Raw genomic sequence first — 17,085 nt, 5'->3', positions numbered from 1 at the left:
TTTAGAAGGAAACTCTGGGTTCTTCTCTCCTGTTTTCCTTCTGATCTTTACAGGGATGCCATATCATCTTTGACTCAGCCATGGCTTGGAGGGTCAGGGGCTGATCATTTGAGATAGAAATTTTATATTATTCTAGATGTGGTCTACTACATGTTACAAAGTTGAGTGTGTGTGCCATATGCATGTGCACACATGTGTGTGATGAATTTCTTGTGAGCCCTTTGAAGCTCCATGTCCTTAGCAGGGTTCCCTACACTTAGAAATGTGGAAGCCTTCCTTTAAGTAACACTCTTGTTTTCTGTCCAAATCCAAAATAAAAGTGACAGTAATTAGTAGCATAAATCAACAAGAAGAATGTAGCAATCAGTACAGAGAGGCTGGCCTGACAGTCCTCAACGATACTTTTATTTTTATATATCCACTATGCTCAAGATTAGTTTATTAATTCTGTAGCAGGTTAAGGGAGTGGAGGCAACTGGTAATTGTTCATTCATTTATATATTTTCATTCAATAGCCATCTGCTGAATGTCTTGTATGTGCCAGGCCCGGGTTAGGGTTGGGGACTTAATACTGAATATGACTGCACAACCCCTGTTCTCAGCCTAGTGGGAGAAAAGATAAGTAAATGAGTGATTGCACTCTGTGTGAATGTGCAGTAATGCAGGCGCACAGGATGCTGAGAGAGCACATAGTTGGGACATCCAACCCAGACATGGTTGGTAGGTTAAGGGGTGGTTATGGGGAAAGTCTCTTGGGAAAAATAACTTTGGGGAGAGTGGCAGCCATGGAAATAAACCACTTGGATTTCCCCTCAAGAAAGAACGTACTGTTCAGCGTCTAGAAATGCAGTTATCTGATAGCATCCAGCTGTTAGGCTCTCAGGATTAGCCTTAGCTTTCAAGCTGACCCTACATTCTTATAGGCAGGGGGAACAGCTTTGTTCCACTCTCTCTCATTGTGCAGAGAGTAGAATGGATAGTAGAAGGAAAGAGAGGAGAGAGAAGTAAGCAGGGAGTATTGTAGCCCAGATCATGGGGGACCTTGTAGGCCATTGTAAGAACACTGGCTTCTACTCAAAGTGATCTGAGGTGAGAGGAAGGCATTGAGTGGGCACTGACATAAGCTAATTCATGTTCGATTCAAGTTCTCAGCCTTTGACTCTGCTCCAGCCCACTTCCTTCCCTTCAGTCAGTGACATCCATCCCTCCAGGGGACTGCCAGCCCTCCAGGGGACTTGCACCTAGCAAAGCAATACACCTTCAGAGTGACTCCTAGTCTGACAGATTAGAGCAGCTTCTGTGCAGTGGGAGTTCTAAAGAAGCTGAAGATTTCATTTCTACGTTCAAGAGTGTTATATCCTTATAGATGAGACTATGTGAATTTTTTTGTGTGCCCAAAAGTTGTAGAGGTTATGAAACATCAAGGCTAGGACATATGCCAGATGACATCCCAGAAACTTTTTAGGGTGACAGGTAAAATAACTGGTTTTTATCCTTGGAGAAAGAACCAACATCTCTAATTGACCTCCAAGTTAGACTTGCCTTCCCTGACTTGTGAAACCTGGTTATCAGTGAGCTTGGCAGGAAGGTGGCCATAAAAAGGTCCTGGTTGGTGTACAAGCCCAAATTTGGAGCATGAGTGTTTATTTTCTATTCTCTGTCCTCTGAAGATTTCCATGTAGAGAGTTGACCTGGGCCTCAAGGCAACAATCCAGGCAAAAAGGGAATAATTTACAAGAAAATTAATTCCTCCCTTGAGGAACAATTGCTGTTTATAAATTTTAAAATATGTTTTGTGTTTTATTTCACTATTTCCTAGGATTTCATTCCTCTAGCTGAACTTAAAGCTGTCTTCAGAAGGCCCATAACTTGCTAGCTTCTCATCTAGCTGCAGAATACACACCAGGACTGGATGTGCTTGGAAGTCCACTTTCCAATAGATTTCTGTGGCATCAAAAACAACTCTTTTCAAAACCACCTGGTCCCAGAGAATGCCAGTTTTGGGAAGGTCAATGCTGGGAATGAGAGCAAATCTGTTCTTGTCTGTAATTCTCTTCTTCATCTGGGTCTCTGAGCTAACCTGGCCTTGATAATTCCTGGTCCCAAGTGCCACAATGAAGACAGTGATTATGGCCACCACCATCATTATAAAAATAAATAAAAGAGATACTTAAAATGCTCAGAACTGATGATTCACACATGTTAATGGTGAATAAACATAGAAAAGTATTTTAGCATCGTTAATTATTAAAGAGGAAGAAGGAGAAGGAATGTAGGGCAGGCAAAAGCAATAAAGTTGCAAACAACCAAAATGGCCCCCAACAGGCAATTAGTTAAATCTGGATACTATGGAATATCTTGGAAATTTCTGTTAATAAAAAAATTTTATTGGCATCATAAAATATCAAGAAATCAGGTCACAAACTATATATGCAAATATGTTCTTAGCTTTCAAAATAAAAGCATTTAAAAAGAATACTCTCCAAATGTCAACAATATTTATTTTTGGAAGTGTGACTATGAATAATTTTAATTCTTCCAAATATTTTTCTGTAATTTCCAATTTTCTAGAATAAACATGAAACAGGAAAGCCAAATCAAAATAAATTTAAAGAAAAAATAAAAGAGATATTAAAATTATACACAAATTTTTCCTATAGTATAATTTTCACAGAAAAAAATGTTTGAGAAAATATTTTTAGGAAGTCATCTAATATTGCTGTTGGCTTTTCCTCACAAGAATATGATGTGATGACAATAAAAAGTTGTTCATAAAGTTATGATTTAAATGGTTAGACTGGTCTCAGTGAAATTCAGGGTCAGCTCTACAGTTTAATCATATTGTTTTTACTGGCTACCAAGGCTAAAGAAGTATAAGTACAACTGCTATAATTCCTTAGTTAGTGGGAAGTGACACATTTAAAGGACACAAATCCATTCTCTTTGCAGCCCTCTATCACTTTCACTGCAAATGGAGAAAAATAGAGGAAAACTGAAGAATCATGTAGTTAAGATGACAGAAAAGAAGGAAGGAAATAAGGGTGGTGGGGCGCAGGGTGGGCAGGGGCCTTTGGAGAGCATGCGACACTTGCAAGATCCTATGAATGAGAGAAAAGCAATGATGGAAACAAACATTTACTAAATCTTTCCCTGTGTTTTGTAACCTGAAATTTCCAAGATATTCCACTGTATTCAGATATAACCAATTGCCTATTTTGGGCCATTTTGGTTATTTACAATTTTATTGATATTGCCTGCCCTACATTCCTGCTCCTTCTCCCTCTTTGATTATTAGTGATGCTAAAATACCTTCAGATGTTTATTCACCATTAATACTTGTGAGTCATCCTTTCTCTGAGCCTGGACTCTGTTCTAAGTGCTTCTCCCATATAATTTCATTCTCTACTCATAGAACATAGAAATAGGTGTCATCTTCTCCACTTCACAGATGAAGAAACCGAGACTCAGAACTAACTTGCCCACAATTATACATTCTAGTAAACAATGAAGCTGGAAATGCAACTACCTTCATAACTCATTCTGAAATTACATGTATGTACGTGTGTTTGCACGTGAGTGCCCAATGAACATGGCTTTGTCAAGGATGGAGTTTTCCTCATCCAGTCACCTGGAGCTCGGAGAAGTGAATTGACTCACTCGTGGCCATGGAGACATCATGAGAACACAAGCCACCAATTAACGGTCTAAATGAATATAGCGTAATTTGTGTTGGAGTTTCAAACTGGCTGGGCAAAAGCTTTGAGATGGAGTGCAGGCTTTGGGTGCTAGCAGCCATCATGGGAACGAGAGAATCATGAAAAACAACAGAAGGTATGGAAGATGATGCCTGTGAGAAGCTAGTCTATGGGAAAATTTTGGGGTGTGCTGACAAGGGAGTATCATCATCCAATTAGCAGCTCCTCATAGTACCCAAGATTCCCATTTTCCTAGGATCTGGGGAGTGAGAATTCTGAAGGGCAGATCAGAGAGTCTTATTGCTTCAGGACAAGGACAGCCGAGGGAAAGTCGTCGGTATTTGAAGAGATATAGCAGCAAGTGGGATTAAGAAGAAAAATTCAGATTTAGAAAGCCAGACAGAAAAAGGAAGGGGCTGGACTCTAAAAACTGCCCTCATCCTAAGACAGGCATTCTTTAAAAATGTCCCAGTACTCCTCACACTCTTGTAAAGTCACTTCTCTTCATCAGTGACCTGAAAGTAGTGCTGCTGGTGGTCAACCAGTAGGCAGGGAGACGAAAAATTATAGAGCAAGAACTTCTGTACCAAGACCATGGTCTCAAAGAGGGTCTTCATGGTCCTTTTTTGTATCTTTTTGATGGTTTATTGCAAGACTTAGGGCTCTTCCATGTGAAAATGTAGCATTTGATATCAGCTAATGGTAGAAGCATTACAGAGAACACTTTCCAGGGAAGCTATTTAATGATCATTACAACCTTCAGTGCATTTGAATCTTAGATGACCTAGTGAGTCATTGTCTTCTGTGATTTTATGAGACTGAGTTTTTGGACTATGAGTCTTTAAACCTCCTATAGGGCCTAATGTGGTGTCTTGCTCACAAATATGAGGTGAGTGAAAGACAGACATCCAGGTGTCTTTCCAGGGGTATGTTGGAGAACCTAAAATCTATCTTCCTACAAATACAGTTTGGTTTAGTTCTTCTCAAGTGTCTTCTTTGGATTTGCCACGTTGGAACTCCTCAGTCACCAGTGTGTGCCTGTCATTCAGTAAGTACCAAGAAATTTTCCTTTGGTTGGTTTTCACTCTCCATGGCCAAGTCTAGTCATCAGAGAAATGTTTCTAAGAAATTTAATGATTTTGTCATCTCTGTTTGATGCAGAATGTCTGAGAAGATGCCAGAGCTAGACACCTCCAATTGCAAACACGGCCCAATTACAACTAAATCTACAAATAGATCACTTTCTAGTTTTTGCATGTTGGGTGTTTCATATGTGTAGTTGACACTATTGGCTCTTCCTCAGTAAGATATACTTCTCAAGTAGTTTTTGCACAGTATGATGGAATGACGTGGCCTGATAGATAATACGATGGAGTGACTATACCATGGACAGAATCATCACTATCTCCTGCCAATCTTCCACAATTCTAAGTTTTCTTATTTGTTCACTACAAATGTCAATACACATTAAAAATCATTTACACTTTTTTATTAGCCTAGGAATTTTTGACCACCTTCCATGAGCCAGGTATTATGTGATGCCCTTTACATACAACCTTTCATCTCCCTATTATTCTATTTTATAGTAGATGGAGCAGAATTTCAGAGACACAAAGTAGATTGTTTGAGGCCAAACCTCTCTTAAATAGCAGTTAGGATGTGAATAAAAGTCTGTCAAAATTCAAGTTTTTGCTATTTCTACTACACCATCATTCCTTGGTCACATTCCTAGTTGGACGGAAGGAGTTTGCTATGCAGACTATTCATCCCCAAATTGCCTTTATTATGGAACCTTATCAAAGACTTGTACAAAAATCTAAATAAATAATGAAGACTGCATTCTCCTTTTTGTTTTTTTTTTTGAGGTTATTATTTAATGACACAGGAAAATAGCATGTTATGAAACAAGCTGGTTACAAGTAGTAGGTAGATGACTTCATTTTTGATGAAAAATTAAAAAGCATGAACATGCATATAAAAATTAAATTAGGTACAAAATACCAACAGTATTTACTTCTGCTCAGTAATTAAATATTCTTCCCTTTGCTTTTGTCTTTTAAAAAATATTACTTCTGAAACAAACAAAAAAAAAGGAAAACATGATCCTGGAGACAGTTACTAAACACGAGGAATTAGGAATCCAAGAAGCCAAACCAGGAGCCCAGCAGTCAAGGTTGGAAGCCCAGGACAGGTCTGACCAGGGTGATAATGGCCAAGCCCAGAAATGGAAGATTGTTCTTTTCTTTTCCTACTGGAATATTCTTTGCCAAACACTTTCCTCTACATTAGATATTAGCACACTTACATTTAATGGGATCCTATAATTAACTGGCACAACAGCAAAATGATGCTAGCAACTTCCGTTTTGAATTGCTACAAAATCTATCATTTTGTAGTTATACATTATACAAAACACACTAGAAATCAAGTGCTCCTACAACAAAAAACCCATCTGACTTCACTGTTTTTTTCTGACTTTGTTCATTTTCAATCTTCACAACAAGTGTATTTTTTGTTTCAGGGACTGGAAGAGGTAATTTTTCTCAGAAAGAAGCAAACATTAATGTGTGCTGGGCACTGTCTGATAGCTTGGCTCTAAGTCCAGGGCAGTTGCCCTTGTCTTCTAAGTACTGTACAGAGCGAAAAGGCTTACCAAAATCCAAACCACTTTGAATTAAAGAAATCTGAATGAGGAGCAGCACCATTCTTTGTATGTGTGTTTTTAAAGTCTTTGCTGTGTTACTGAATGAAGACATGCAGTATATTATAACTCTGTTGATGTGAACGAGGCTCAAACATCTCAATTCCACCCTCTTCCTACCCCACACCCATCAAATGTTATGACTGTTAGTGACACTTTATTCAAATTACAACCCATAGTTTTTGCTCTAAAAAACAAAACACCTGAGAAAGGCTCATTGCTTTAAAATCAAGAATCTATAAAAGCAATGCCACCCTAATCCTGAGGTGCTTCTTAGATATTTTCCAAAGCTCTTTGCTCTTTTATACTACAGCATTTTCTGGAGGAGTCATTAGGTACTGTCAAGGTCCAAGAAATAACTAAAACCAAAAAATAACCTGAGACTCTTTTCTGCATTACCACCAGCTTCCCAGCACACTAGGTCACCTTTTACAGCATTGAGCAAAGCAACTGCTTTGCCACAAAAATCTTCACATGCCACAAAAATCTTCACAAACCAAGAAGGAAAGGTACAAAAAGAATTATATTAAAACAATAATGTACATTTGTGTGTATGAAGGAGGGATATTTAAAATTAAAATATTATATCATCACAAGAAAGAGCAGATATTCCTTGCTCTGTCCTTGGGCAGCCAAGAAAATTAAAGCCTGTTTTATATCCCAAAAATAAAAGAGACTTGATAGAAGCAACAGTGCTCAGTGCCTGCAACCCAAGTCAGTTTATACTCTTGTTAGACCAGTCCAAATTCTAAAGGCTACAAAAATCCTGTTAGATCAAGGGGGAAATTTTCATGTTAGGACAAACTTACTCAAGATAAAGAAAGGCATGTCTTGAGTGGGGGAACTGCCTGCTGCAGATGACTTTTTGCTAATGTGTTTAAAGATTATGGACTTCTCAACTTTCTTGGTTTTCTGGTAGCCAAATCCTCCTTGCTTTTTCTGCTTGCCTTCATTGCTGTTCATGTTCAGATCAACAAAGGGAGGCACCTTGAAACCAAATGACAGAGCAACGTGAGGCAAATTTAAGTTATTAATGTTAAAGATCTGTTTCAGAGAATAGGAATCATAGACTCGTATGTATGACTTATATGCTTCCTGGGCTGACTTATGAAGAAACTAGTTCTTTTCAATCAGTTTCTCAAGCTGAGACTGAATGTCAGAAATTTTAGACCAGGAAAAGTCAAATTCACTTAATGGAACCTTGGATTGTTTCAAGTAGTGAAGGAAACCCAATTCTTCTGGGTGCAAAATGAGCAAGGCATGCCTTCCCCCATTTAGGCCTCTGGCTGTTCTCCTCACACAATGAATACATTCCTTAGGGTCATCTGGAGGGTCACACTGAACAATACAGTCAACTTCAGGAATGTCAAGTCCTCTTGCTGCCACATCCTTACACAATAGTGTTCCTGAATCTGCGTTGCAGAACTAGAAGAATGTGGTTGTATGCTTATTTTGCTTTTGCTTTCCATGAATGGCCAAGACAGCAAATCAATGTAGTCCAGCAACCCATAGGGGTATTTCACAGATATACAAGCTGAAAAGAAGACCATGAGCTTCTTCTTTCGGTTCTTCTTAAGGAATGTAAAGAGCAGAAGGTATCTCTTTTCAGAGGGACAAACAAAGTATCCCTGCTCAAGACCATTCACTGTTGCATTAGCTTTATCTTCATCAACACCAACATATAATGGCTCCTTTTTCAGAGAAATCCTTGCCAGGTCCTCAACTTTTCGAGTTTAGGTGGCAGAAAAGAGCATAGTCTGTCTGCGTGTTGGCAAAAGTTTAATAATTTGCTTTATCTTCAAACCCAATGTCCAAGATACAATCAGCTTCATCAATAGCCAGACCCTGCAGGTTTTTATACATAAACCCTGGGGTATTCTGCATATGGTCTAGCAGACGGCCCGATGTGACCACAATGATGTTGATCCCATTAGCAAGTTTCTGTGCTTCAGCAGATCTGTTACTGCCACCTATTATCAACCCATAGGTGTGCACATGGTGAGTCATTAGCTCCTTAAGAACACCAAAAGTTTGCATGGCTAGTTGTCTAGTAGGTGAGAGAATAAGGACCCCTGTTCCATTCCTGGGCATGAACTTTAACTTAACAACGAGTTCAATTGCAGGGATGAGAAAAGCCGAGGTTTTACCACTGCCTGTTTTTACAGCTGCTAGAAGATCCCTGCCTTCCAGAAGTGGTCTGATACTTTTATGCTGAATTTCAGCCATGTTTGTAAAGCCCATTTCTTTTATTGCCTTCAGAGTGTTTTCATTGACAAGATTACATAGAGAAGCAAATGAAGTATCCTCAAAAGCTCCTGTCAGTCCCAGGGGCAGGCCGGGCACCTCACTGTCATCTTCATCATTATCTAGCTTCTCCACATTATTTTCTGTTTCTTTAGGAGTCTCAGCACTTTCTTCTTCAGATTCTTCTTTGTTTTAGTTTTTGCTTTTTTTGTATCAGGCCCAGCATCATTCACCATTTTTCTCTTTTTCTTCTTCTTTTTCTTTTTTGATTCTGAATTGGGAGACTGCATTTCTGCATCTCCATTGGTTAATACGGTGGATTTCTGGGGAGATTTTTTAACTTTTACATTTTCCACTGTTTCTTGAGACACGTCTCCATTTTGAGCTTCTGATAAGGCCACATTTATAGAATGTTTTGATTTTTTAACCTTTCTACCTTCCATTGTTTCTTCAGACACATCTCCATTTTGAGTTTCTGATAGGGTCAGATTTGAGGCCCCCTGCAACTTTAGGTTCCACTGCCACAATTTGAGGTTCCGCTTCTCCATCTCCTTGCTCAGGAGTTTCATCAGCAGGTGAGACATGCTGTCCAAGGAGTGCCTAGACCGCCATGCCACACAGTACGGCTCTGCATTCCCATTTTTTACATATTGATTTTGCTCCTCAAAGAACTCCGTGAACCCAAGGAGCTGGTTGATGGAAGCCTCTGGTCATCCCAACTGAGTCTCCATTCCATCTGGGAGCAAGGGCCTCCAAAAAGCATTAAGTAGAAGGTTGCTTCCCCAAGACTCAAATACCAAGCAACTATTTTCTTCCAGAGTTGAGGAAGGTTTTTCTAATGTCTCTTTAAAATTGCTCTGAAAATCTGAATCCAGTGGAATAAACTAGACAGGGCTGTTGATTGTGGAGAACATCTATCACCGACTTTAAACCTTTTCTCTTTTTAAAAATTCTTTTTGACATTATAAAAACAATATATGCTTATTGCAAAACATTAAAACAATACAGAGGTGCATAGATATAAAAGTGAACATTCTCGGTAGCTTTTTTCACTCACTCCCATTTTAGGAGGTAACTGTTAGGAGGTAACATTACCACCTTAGGAAGTAACTAGATTGTATATCACAAGATCTTTTGTGAGCTTTTATATCCCACCTCTACACACACCTGCATATACATGCACAGACATACACAGTTACATGCCTTTTCTTTTATACAAAAAAATGAAAGCATACTCTAAATTTCATTATGCAGATTTCAACTTAATACACCACACATAGATTTGTATGTCCATCAGTCATAATTCTGTTGGTTTATCACTCATAAATGGGAACAACACTGTTGTCCCCTCTCTTACCTTACAAGTTTGCCATGAGGATTAGTCATATGTTCAAAGATACGCAAGGACAGTGGTACTAAAAAATGGCACAGAAGGCTTTGAGATGGCCATTGATGTATTATTTTACAGAGACATCATACAGATTATGTGATGAGCTCCAAGAGTAAGGATGAGGAAGTAATTTCTTGTTTTCCCACTCTGAATGGGACACTTCGTGATCTGCATATTATAAAAAACATGAAAGTGAGGTCAGGCTTGGCAGGGAAATTGCTGGCTACGAGCTTTTAGGACAATTAAGAAACAGCAGGATCATTCTGGCACAAGCTTCAACCAGTTGGCAGAAAAATGCCTCTTCTGCTCCTACGGTGACTGGCAATTCTAAGCAAATGGCTAAAATTGCCTTTCATGTCTGCCGGCAACTTCTTTCCTGAAGTCTTTGAGTCTTGTTGCATTTGCTTTGATAATGAGTATCTTCTCTATTAGGGTAAATTTGACATACATAAGGATTATTTCAACTCTGACAGGAGAGAAATTCACTTGTTTCCAGAATTAGGAATACTTGAAAATTTGCTCAAGTCTAAAAATGATTTTTTCCCTAAAAGTTTTCTTCTTTAAGACTCTGTTACCATACACAAAGACTATATTTTATATGATTAGTGACATACTAATAGGCATTTTGAAATATTAAAAATAGCTCCTGAACCCCTGTTATTTTCTTTGGTGAAGTCCAAGGACTTGGAACCCCAGTTAGGGCATTATTAACTTAAAATATTCCTACTCACTTAAATTATAAGCTGTCAATAAATATCACTTTTCTTTTAACTTCAATTCACAGTTTGCCCTGAGACTACATTGCTGACCATATGCCTTTCACCCCTGATACCTAGCCAAGGCAGCATCCATAATTGCCTGTTGGCTTGCCTCTGAGAGCCCACTGTTGGACAGCCTGTATAGTACAATGGTTGAAAGCAGTCTTTGGAGCTCCAAGGGCTCTGCACATTTGCTTGAGTCCCCATAACATGGTGAAGATGGTAGCACCTACCTAAGAAGGTTGTTAAATTAATTAATTAGCCTATATAATAAAGCACCAAGAATACTGCCTGGACCATAAAGTGTCATTATTACTGTATCTTTTGTATTTAAAGTCATTCTCTTTAACTTTTGTTATTGGGATGAGGTCAGTAGCTTTTTATGCTTCTGAGAGACGAAAACCTCTTCATCTTGTTCCCTGTGTCATAACAGAAACAAAGAGGAAGAAGAAGATGGTATAAGTTCAGTAAATCTTCCCCTCATATTTGGTCAGATAAGAGCAGGGGCTTGGAGCCAGGCTGCCTGGCTTGACCACTTACCACTAGCAAGTTTCTTAACCTCTCCAGCCTCAGTGACTTTATCTGTATAAAGGGGATAACAATTGCCCCTGGTCATAGGGCTGTTGGGAAAACCAAGATGGTGTGAATAACAGACTTACACATAGTGAGTGCTCAATATAGATAGCTAGTAAGTTAATTCTGAGGCAACAGATTCAAGTCTACTACTACTGAGCTCCGACTAAGTGTCTATTCTATATAGGGACTGCATTTAACAATATTCCCACAAGGAACACACATTATCTTCACTTAACTGATAAGGAGACTAAAGCTTTGAAAGGTTAAATGGCATGCAGCAGTTCTGTTAGAAGGCCATAGAGCTGAAATGTGACGCCAGGTCTTCTGATTCACAGGCTAATGTTCTTTCTTCTAAACCCCTGGATATCTCTGTGAGCCACGCATATCTGATTACCCCAAGGATTCTCAGGGTCAACAGTAAATAGGGTAGAGAGACTGTCAGTCTCTGCCTTCTGTTTACTGCCAGAAACCTTTCCAATTATCTTTGTATGACCAACACATATGTAAATGCACAACATGCTTTAAACAGTTAAGAAAAACATAATTTTCCCATAATCCTACTCTGGGATTCTTTTCTCTCAAAGTTTCATTGATTTTCTTAGAATGTCTAAGTGACCCTCGGAATGTTTTTCATCAGAAAAGTTTTGTTGTTTTTTTCCCCACTGATTCCAAAACAGTGAGTTGACTCCTCTTCTTCCTGGAAGGCTTTCTAGGTCATTACAAATAGCATTTTTCTTTATAGCTCTCCAGTGACCTTTAGTGCAAACATTTCTTTCTTCTTCCTGGGGTGGGTTCTGACATCATTCTCCAGGAACACAAAGGCCTCCACAAGGTTGATTTATCCTGCTGAGATTCTGGAAAGGGTCTCTTCTCCTCTGCCCATGTCTTAATTCACAATTGAAGGAAAAATATTTAGCAATGAGTCTCTTTCCCTATTTTCTTTGAGCTTGGTTTTTAAAAGTCAGTTATTCTAACATCTGCTTGGAACATTTTATTGTCCCTAGTCAGAAGTATGGTTTTGTATTTTTTAGCCGATTATTTCTTATCTTTGGTTACTTTTGCTCTTTTTTAATTCAAATCAGCCAGCATCTGTTCCCAGGATTCAGTGCCAAGGTGCCACCCAGTTTAGGAAAGCTAATCTTTGATCTTTTTCTTTTGCCTCTTCTTGGTACCCCACACTAGTTTTCATCCCCAATTCCCCCACATTCTCATACCTCCCTTTGCAAATTCACTTGAGATTTTAAAAAGAAAAGAAAACTTTAAAAGGAGAGCTAAGATGATTGTTCAGATAAAATGCTGAATCCAGACAGCCAAAAGCTGTGTGGTTTTCTCTGAGTTTGCTCTGTTCTGCCTAGATGTTGTATGGCTTAATGGGGAGAGAAGCTGCCAGCTTAGAACAGAGCAGAAGGATTTTCAGCATCAGCTCCTCCCATGTTGTGGGTCTCTGGTAAGTTTCCCAGTCTTTTGTTACCCAGGTAGCTTTTTCATGTCATGCGCATAATGGTAGAAACCACCTCCATAGGCCAAATGGAAGGCACAACATTAATGTCAGGAGAGAGGCCCAGGTGGCTGCTTCCTTACTGAGACCAGTCTCTGATATTTGCAGTTACTTTTCTTTCACTTCTTGGTGCAAACAGGTTTTCTTTTAAACATAGCTAACAATGATTTTGCAGTTTCACACTGACATAAAATTTTTGTCCAGCTTTTGAAGGAAATCTATTTATGCATGATGAGTCTTCTGAATTCTAAATCACTGTTATAGACATTTTTAAAGTGAGAGTTGTGTAACGCATGTAAGATGGAGTAACAAAACAGTTTTTAAAAGTGCTTAGGCTGGGCACAGTGGCTCACGCCTGTAATCCCTGCACTTTGAGAGGCTGAGGCGGGCAGATCACCTGAGGTCAGGAGTTCAAGACCAGCCTGGCCAACACGGGAAAACCCCGTCTCTACTAAAAAATACAAAAATTAGCCAGATGTGGTGGCAGGCGCCTGTAATACCAGCTACCCGGTAGGCTGAGGCAGGAGAATCACTTGAACCTGGGAGGCAGAGGTTCCAGTGAGCCAAGATCGTGCCACTGTACTCCAGCCTGGGCAAGACAGTGAGACTCCATCTCAAAAACAAAAAACAAGAACACCAAAAATAAGTGCTTTAAAAGGACTTTTTAATCACTTAGTCATTCAATCAACAAACATTTATTTAGTGCCTTACTCTGTCAGATGCTACATTAGACCCCAGCAATATGGTAGCAAGGAAAAAGACACACAGTCCCTGTCTTCCTGGGGCTTAGAGCCCAGCTGTCTTCTGCCACCACAGGAGGAGTTTGAATATGAGTTGTGGCTTTTCTAAGTCAAATGTAAAGTTTGACACTTGTCTTGAAACCATGTGAAAAGCCACAGGACAATGGAAGAGAAAAAGTTGTTAAAAAAAAAAAAAGATTCTGTGATTCCCAGAAGGATTTTATCTCCTGAGCACTTTCCTAAGCAGGTGGACCTTTTTACCCAGGGCCATAAGCCTGAATACATTAATTCCTTCTATGGTGTGGAGATCAGTGACCAGCCAAAAATAAGGGCTAGTAAACTACTTCCGGTAGTCAAATCTAGTCTACCTCCTGTGTTTGCATGGCCTATGAGCTAAGAATAGTTTTTACGTTTTTGTATACTTGAAAGAAATCAAAAGAATAATAATATTTGGTGAAACAGAAAAATAATATAAAATTCATATTTCAGTTTCCATAAATAAAATTTAATGGGAACATAGCCTGGCCCATTCATTTATGTATTGTGCTATAAGGGCAGAGTTGAAGAATTGCAACAGAGACTGTATAGTTGGGAAAGCCTAAAATATTCATTATTTGGCTCTTTAAAGAAAATATTTTCTGACCTCTGGTGTGGAAAACTTTCTGGTGCTGTCACTTCACACTGCTTGGCTGTAGCCATCTCCTTAATTGCTAAGAGACACGGCAACCCCAAACAGCCATCTTCCTTTGTATTGCATGAAATACAGGGTAAGCTATAGGAACAACAGAGAATGGTACATTGATAAGCAGGTTTGAATTTTCTTAAGCCACAAACTTGAGTGTGCAAAATAGATAATATTATTTTGTATAATGTAACTTAATTTACTTAACATTATAACATGCAATGTTCATTATTTCTAGAAAACTTCTCTGTTTTCTCAGTCTTTTCATGTTAAAATTCGGTTAATTCTGGATTTTCTCTATTGTCTTCCATCTCCTTTAGATGGCACCTGTGTGGGGTAGCCTACGTGGTATTTTGGCAAAGCCTGCCTCTCCTGAGATGCATCCCGCTTCTGGTTACTAGCACTCCAGCAATGTTCATTACCTCACCTGGTCTTGTGGCTTTCTCTTATAATGTACTTTTGTCACTTCTGCCGGATACCTGGGTTTATCAGTGCTCTGCTACTCTTGAACTCTTCTCGAGTGTGTGGAAACTTTGCACTGCTCTTCCACGTTTTCTCTGGGGTTGCTAGAGATGAGTAGAACACCCTGGCCTTCCCTGACCCTTCCCACCCACCCCCCACCAACCCAGGATTCTGGGATAGGAACCAGTTCTGTCTGACAATGTCCTTGCATTTAATACTGTCATCCCGCCTCTTCCCATAGCCAGCTTCTTGAGTGGAAAAAGTCCCCAAGCCTGCTACTGCTCCCCCTGCAGTGGTGTCTCTTGAGCTGGAAAAACAGCATGTCTTCTCTTTCAGGGCTGTGATCGGAGGCAGGCCGGGAGGAGGGAGGAGGAGGCATCTGGTTGACAGCCCTTTACAAAAGGAACATACTTGTGCTTCCCAGCTCTGTGCAGGCTCCAGCCAACTCAAGTCCGACCTATTGGCTCTGTTTGATTCAGCAACTTCAGACTCTGGTTAGGCCAGATGGAAAATCAGTCCTGGAAAAACGAAAATGTGAAAAACTGTGGCAGAGAAGGTCATTCACTCCCTCATAAATCTAAACACACTAAGCCCATTGAAGGACTTGCCAGGAAAATGTGATTTTCAGTTTTCTCTTTGGGTTCAATTTATCTTTACTGCTAAGTAGTCAAGTTGAATTAGATCCAGAACCAGATACAATCCTACCCTTTTTCTTTGAAGGGAGGGACCCCCACCTTCCTGTCAGTGACCTAGCTACCCCATCCTAAATACTGGTATTTCCTAAGTTAGAAATTCTAGCAGATCTTCTTTTAGGTTTCTGAACTGGGTGCACCCTAGGTTTCCTTTTCTCAGATGAATGAGTAATTGTATCTTTTCTGCAATGCCTCACTAAAGATGAGAAACAGTCAGTCAGGATTGCATTTCACTTCATTGCGTTTTGCTTTTTGCAGATGGCAATTTTTCTGCATCTTATGATCTCCCTTGACCTGAAGCACAGCCCCATCTATCATCCTGACCATTCAAGTTTGTAGTTTTGAAAGACACATAATAGAATGGAGTACAAGAAAGAGCACACCTGTCCAGGCGACTTGACCAAATGAACCTTCATGTCAATGAGGGCATTAGAATAGGCCCTGGAATACCCGTACTTCCATGATATTACCACAACTGCATGTAAATATAAAACACGCAAAGCATTCCCCAGGCTGTAATTGGCAAGAATCATAGTTCTTATCCTATGAAGATAGGAGTAGAATAGAAGAGAGTAGTGCAGGTGTATTTCTTACCTGAATGGCAAAGTGGAAATTGATGTATAATTTTCCATATGGAAACAACTTGTTTCCCCACATTCATTTCCTCAATAAGGACAGATGCCTTAAGGCAGATTCCTTCAGGATGGAGTGAGAGAGCACCTTTTTCAGCTCCCTGTGGTAGTCTTACTATATCATCACAGAGTCTTTGCTATGCCTCCCTTCAAGAGATGGAGTTTGATGTCTTTTGCCTGGAATGTGAGTGGGACTTAGTAACTCACTTTCTAATGTAGAGAATATGGCAGAGGTGACAGCATGTCACTTACAAAGACTAGGACATAAAAGATACCTCTGGCTTCCTCTTTGCTCTCTTTGGGATCTCTTACTCTGGAAGAAGCTGGTTGCCATGTCATGAGAACACTCAAGCAGTCCTATGGAGAGGTCCACATGGTAGGACTTGGGGCCTCTTGTCAACAGCCATGAGAGTGAGCCATGCTGGAAACAGCTCTTTCAGCCCCAGTCAAGCCTTCAGATGACACAGTCCTAGACAATATCTTAACTGAAACTGCATGAGAGACCCTGAGGCAGAGCCACCGAGTTAAACTATTCACAAATTCCTGACCCACAGAGACTGTGAGATAATAAATGTTTATTGTTTTAAATCCACAAAGCCATAAATTATAGAGTAATTTGCTGTGCAGCAATAGATAATGGAGTCCCCCTTGGAGAATATTTCGTTGGTGGTGAAAATTTCATTCTATGAGTTATTTATGATGTATACCTTTATGTTGAATAGTCATTTTTAAAAAAACTAGTCTGCTTTCACAAGGAATAGGACTGATAAAATAAATATTCTTATTAGTTTATAATCTGAGCTGCTATAACTTGACCAGACATGTTCCTAGACAATTTAGTGGATACACTTAAATCTTCCCCCTATGGATTACTTGAGCAAACAAAGAGAAAGTGGAGTCCAGACTTATCAACCCACTTTATTGTAACAACAGAATTAAAAGGATATTGTGGGGGTTTTAAAATATGCATGCAAATTCTTTAACACCCTTCCCATTGAGAGGTGGGAGTCTCTGC

The 17,085-nt window shown here is 39.5% G+C and overlaps 1 long non-coding RNA gene and 1 pseudogene across 1 annotated transcript; both read right to left on the bottom strand.

The window, feature by feature from the left end:
• Positions 1-422: 422 nt before the first annotated feature.
• On the bottom strand, positions 423-16,466 carry LOC134762015 (uncharacterized). Its single transcript, XR_010141452.1, has 4 exons — positions 16,346-16,466; positions 15,158-15,264; positions 14,246-14,374; positions 423-603 (listed from the first exon to the last, which is right to left on the bottom strand). It is a non-coding gene; the product is annotated as an uncharacterized LOC134762015 (long non-coding RNA).
• Positions 7,202-9,224, bottom strand: LOC100431417 (ATP-dependent RNA helicase DDX18-like; annotated as a pseudogene).
• Positions 16,467-17,085: the final 619 nt, after the last annotated feature.

The sequence above is a fragment of the Pongo abelii genome, chromosome 8 (genome assembly GCF_028885655.2).
Source record: "Pongo abelii isolate AG06213 chromosome 8, NHGRI_mPonAbe1-v2.0_pri, whole genome shotgun sequence".
Lineage (NCBI taxonomy): Eukaryota > Metazoa > Chordata > Mammalia > Primates > Hominidae > Pongo > Pongo abelii.
The sequence above is the reverse complement of the archived record's forward strand: the minus strand, read 5'-3'. Positions and strand labels throughout refer to the sequence as shown.